The 5,507-nt window shown below is 45.3% G+C and overlaps 1 long non-coding RNA gene across 1 annotated transcript in view; it reads right to left on the minus strand.

The window, feature by feature from the left end:
- Positions 1-219: 219 nt before the first annotated feature.
- LOC118767114 overlaps positions 220-5,507 on the minus strand; it is a 34,925-nt gene continuing 29,637 nt past the window's right edge. Inside the window, exon 3 of the long non-coding RNA XR_005003009.1 lies at positions 220-279. This is a non-coding gene — a long non-coding RNA (uncharacterized LOC118767114). The remainder of the gene's footprint in view (positions 280-5,507) is intronic.

Here is a 5,507-nt window from a genome sequence, read left to right on the forward strand (position 1 = left end):
TTTGGTGGTCATTCTTGCTACCTCGCCATCGAATTTCTTATAGCTAGCTGCATCATTTTCCATCAGCCACTTAATCTTTGACTTCTTGACACCTATCTCTTTTCTTGGCTGTTCCGATTCAACTGCGGGATGACCCTCGTTATGGTTTCTTTCCAGGGGGTTCTGGCCACACGTCTTCTGGTTTTTCAACCAGCGTTGTGCCTACAGAAAATCGCAGCCCTTTATGTTGCCGCATGGTGAATGTTTCGCCAAATGATCTCCCCTGGTGCTTTTCGTCAACTGTAAAAAGAAATTTTTTTTTTAAATTCTCAATGAGGTGCATCCACTTCAAAAATATTTCGAAGAAATTTATGTGCGAGGTAAGAAGTGTTACTGGACAATTAAATAAAGTTTGTTGGATAAAAAATTTTTAAACATCATATATTATTGACACTAACAAGAAAATAACTTTTTAATTTTCAATTTTTTTATATCTTCTATCTGTCGATCTATCTATCTGTCTGTCTGTCTGTCTGATTGTTTGTCTGTCTGTCGGTTTGTCTGTCTGTCTGTCTGTCTGTCTGTCTCTCTCTCTCTCTCTCTCTCTATCTATCTAACTGCCAGACGGTACCAATTTACATGTTGCTGTTGAAGGCAGACAATCACGCTATCACCTCTGTGGCAACAAAAGTCACTTAAAAGCTGGTTGTCAAATAGTCAAGGAGAAGCAGCAACAAAAGCAACAACAAGAAAAACAACAACAACAAAAAGAAAACCAAAAACCAAGAAAAAAACTAGCACTGCTACCCACACCGCCATATGGACAGCTGACAAAACAGCTCTACCAAGAAATTAAAGAGCATCAGCAAATAACAAACCAGCCCAACCAATCGACAACCCTATCAACGCTACCAAGAATAGAAACAACGCCATCATTACCACCACCACCACCACCAACAACAACAACAACAACTATAGAAGCACCAAACGAAGAAGCGAAAGACAAACGGACTCATACCCCAACCCCAAAAACCCATACACCACATCCCAACTGTCACCAACAACAAAATCAATATTAACACACTCAGAAATAGACACCAATACCCTTCCCTTCGCACTTTCTGATTCCTCCGACATGTCGTCCGAAGAAGGCGACATGGAGGAATGGCAATTCGCCACAAGGGTAAGGAGAAAAAAGGGGAAAAACAGAATAGAGAAGCAAACAAGCAAAGCAGGGAGGTTTACCACTCCCGAAACCAAAACAGCCACACAAAACAAAAGCATTAACGCAAACACAGAAACCCACAATGCTGACAGCAATAAACACAAACAATTCAGACCTAAAGCAATACATTAGGTCAAACACCAGCATAACATAAGACAATGTCAAAACAGACAATTACCCACACATAACACCACCACAACACATAAAAATCCTACACGTGACGCAAAATATACGCAACAAAATGAAATCTCTCAACCCTGATGCAGTAGGGAGATTTCAAAAGTACTTACCAAAAAATGTGCAAAAACCTCATGAGAAAAGATTATGAGGAAGAGAACAACCAACTTTCGAGCAGTAAGTGACTCTCTCTCTCTCTCCTCTCTCTCTCTCTCTCTCTCTGTCTTTCTTTTCCTTTTCCTTTCGTGTGTAAAAACACAGCTTTCGATAGGAACATGCTTAGAATAGGTTGTATAAATGTGCGTGGCTTGGGGTTGCCTTGGCAACTATGCTACCAGTTAAATGACATCAAGTCACAAAAGGTGCATATCATAGCCGTCAGTGAGACCAGATTCCACAACCTGCGGGCCCTCCAGCACATGTTCGGCGGACAATTCGACATTTATTTTTCTCCGTGTCTGCAGAGAATGCTTTTTTGGAAGAGTCTAGACCTCAAAGTAAGAGCAATATTCCTAGACCCGGAAGGTAGGCTGATCGTCTTGGATGTCGATGGCAGTAATGGGTGTACTTTTCGACTGATAACAGCTTATGCGCTGTCCTTAACAGGTCGGCCGAATTTCTTTCGGCGCTTAGAGGTTTTCCTGGGAACGTCTCGACCTTTACTTTTAGTGGGGGATTGGAATGCTATCTTGGACACGCATCTAAACTACGTGGGTAGAGATAGGATTAGGAAGGGATGTAAATGCCTCAAAGACCTGCTCAGACGTTTCCAACTGTCTGACAGGTACCGATTGGACCACCTGAATATGCCAATGTGGACATGGTGCAACCGCATCGGGTCGTCCTGTTCGTATTTAGTTAGAGTATTCTACAAGACAGTGGATAAGAATAGTGTAGGTTGTCCACAGGTTCATATAGTCAGGTAGATAAGAATCATAGACAGGATCCCGGTTACTGGAAACTGAACGCAACGTTCACGGTGCGACAGGCTTATAGAAACCGGATTAGCACATTAGTTAAGAGAGCGTTGACGGGTGCCATCGTCAACAATAGATGGTGGTATGCCCTAAAGAGAGCAATTAAAGCAGAATCGGTTAGGTATAGTAAGCCTCTAGCGATAGATCGAAATAGAATAGAGGGAGACCTAGTTAAGAAATTAGAAGAAGTACATAGAAGTTGCATCTCGTCTAACGTGCTGGCGGCCAGGTTGGTCCTCGACCAACACTTCAACACCAAACACGAAGGATGCATTGTCAGAGCCAGGATGCGTGCTCTGAGAAACGAAGGAATTGGAGCCACCTGAGAGGCCCGAGTGGCGGAGGCGTAACGAGGCAACAAAGCCACCATTAGGTCTCAGACAGATGAACAGTGACGCGAATTACTCGAGCCCGAAAGGATGTATGAGGCCTTTAGGATGTATGAGGACTGTTAGGGACAACTGGTTGGTCAGGACGCAGGGTGACTTTAGTACCTACCTGCATGGCCTTCCACGACTCTCGGTAAGAGAGGCGGAGTGTTGTGAAAGACCCATCACAGCCGCGGACGTACGGGATGCGATGGCAGGCTGCGCAGAAGGCAAGTCGTCAAGCTTGGATGGTCTGCCCTACGAGCTTATTGTCATATGCCAGACTTGTTTGGAGGCGTCTTGGCAGCAGTCTACTGCAACTGGAAGCAAAACGGAAGTATCCCCAGTTTTGTGAGCCGAGGAGCTGTGGCATTGCGAAAGAAAGATCCAAACAAGGGGAACGTCATAAATAACTTCAGGCCCATCATCCTGCTTAACGCAGATTTGAATATTTTGACCAAGGTGCTAGCCGAGAGGTTGGCGCTTGTCATAGAGAAACTGGTCGACAAGGCGCAAACATGCTGGGCAGAAGTATCCATGACAACCTCCATCTGATGCGCTACATCATAGACAGGCTAGTTAAGGAACCTGGCATGGGTGGGGTTCTGATTAATTTGGATCAAGCTTTCGATAGGGTCCACCATCGTTACTTCGAGGATGTCCTTAGGGTGGCTGGTTTTCGTTCCATCTTTCGCGGTTGGATCGCTGCCTCATACAACAGCATCCACTCGGTAGTTCGCATAAATGGTCATCTATCTAGACCGTTTAATATCATGCGTTTGGCATGTCAAGGATGCCTCCTCTCGTCGCTGCTATACGTATTGACTCTAGAGCCACTACAGCGGAAGCTGGCGACGCTGATGGGTATCTCGTGAGAACTGGGATTCGGGAGAGGCGTGTCTGCATACACGGATGACGTCACTGTCATAGTGTCGAGACACAGGCATATCGGCTTGGTCGGCGAGACACTAAAAGAATACGAAAGGGTAACGGGAGTGAAAATTAACCCGGAAAAGTCAGTGGGCTTGCGACTCGGCACCTGGAGCCCATACCGCCCAACAGCGTCTCCATCGTGGGACACTGGACCGACGGACCGGTTAAGTTGCACGGGGTCTGGTTCGGACTAGACCTACAAAAGGAGAAGAACTGGGAGGAGATAACGAGTAGGGTGGCCACTGTCACCCAGCAATGGGCCGAGAGGAAGCTATCCCTAAAAGATCGGGCGCAGGTAGCGAATGCGTACATTGCATCCGTCATCTATTATCGTCTGACCGTCGTGCCCTGTCCCGACACTACCATCACCAAACTGGAACGCTTTTTGTGGAAGGGAAGCTTTTCGATAGAAGGGAAGCGTTTCGATGGTTAGGCGATCCATTTGCTGTCAACGATCCATTTGCTGTCAAATGGAGGGCTGGGCATGCCGTGGTTGATGATGCGCAGACATGCACTGAGATTGCAACATCTCCGGCGCTTCATAGACGACGGTGAACAGGTGTGGTCGCCGTTCGTGAGACGCGCTTCCCCGCAGCTCGTCTCTTTGGTCGAACTGCAGTCATGGATCAAACAGAGATCGAGGCTAGGCAAATAGCATCGCGAGTGCCGCCTTGCTCTCGAGCAACTTTGCTGTCCGGACCAAACTTGTGCGATTTCAATTCCACGAAGGCATTCCATAGAGGATTAGTGGAGGGGAGATGCGACGACGTTCTTGGGGAGAATCTGGGCGTGGACGGGAACATCTGACTCGCCTCTTCAGGATCACTTTCAGGTCGGGACCTATAGACAGTCAACAGAGATCCCTGGCCTGGCAGTGCTATCGGGAAGCATTGCCCATTCGAGATAAGCTCTACAGACACGGTTCGAGAAACACCGAACCGACTTGCTCGAGATGCAGTCAAAGCGACGAAACCGTTCTGCACGCACTCGTGCAGTGTCCAACCATTTCAGACCTGTGGGCTTATGTCGAATGGCTGCTGTTACGTGTGTGACGAATTCGGTTGTAAGCCGAGTCTATCATGAATATTACCCCGCCATCTTCCTTTAACCAGGAAAGCAAGGCAGTTTTCATTGTACTGGTGGCTATGGTGAAAGAATGTGTGTGTGGTGGACTTGTGCGAAAAGTTTAGAGACAAGCACTTTCCTCTCTGGCCAATCGCTCATCAACTTTTTCAAGTACCATTTGAAAAGGAAGAGGAGAATAGAGAGGGAAGTTTTGTTTCATGAAAGTTTCAATAAAAGATGAGTGAATGTAGCAAAAATGGTACGCGTAAATGACGAAACCACTTTAAGAATGATCCTATAAATCCGAGAGAGAGAGAGAGAGAGAGCTTTGCTCCCAGGTGTATCTTTTCCTGCCTGAGATTACCGTGGTCTTTTTCGTAGGCTTTTCTTTCCACGGATAAACCTAATTTGTTTTAGATTTTTACTCTCTCTTATTTTCCTGTTTACATGTTGCAAACTTTTTCGATCTCTTTTGATTGTATTTCTTTTTTTCTTTCTTTCTTTCTTTCTTTCTTGCTTTCTTTCTTTCTTTCTTTCTTTCTTTCTTTCTTTCTTTCTTTCTTTCTTTCGAAAAGAAAAGTTCTACATTGTATTGTCCTCTAAGTGTTCGGCCCTGTGTGGCTAATAAATCTATCTATCTATCTATCTATCTATCTATCTATCTATATCAATGGCTGGACGGAAGTGGGAAGGCTTACACTAGCTATGATAATAAACTTATCATAGAAAGTAAGAGAGATTTTTCAATGAAAGTAAAATAACTTAGCTAAATAGTCGTGGTTG

The sequence above is a fragment of the Octopus sinensis genome, linkage group LG19, assembly GCF_006345805.1.
Source record: "Octopus sinensis linkage group LG19, ASM634580v1, whole genome shotgun sequence".
Lineage (NCBI taxonomy): Eukaryota > Metazoa > Mollusca > Cephalopoda > Octopoda > Octopodidae > Octopus > Octopus sinensis.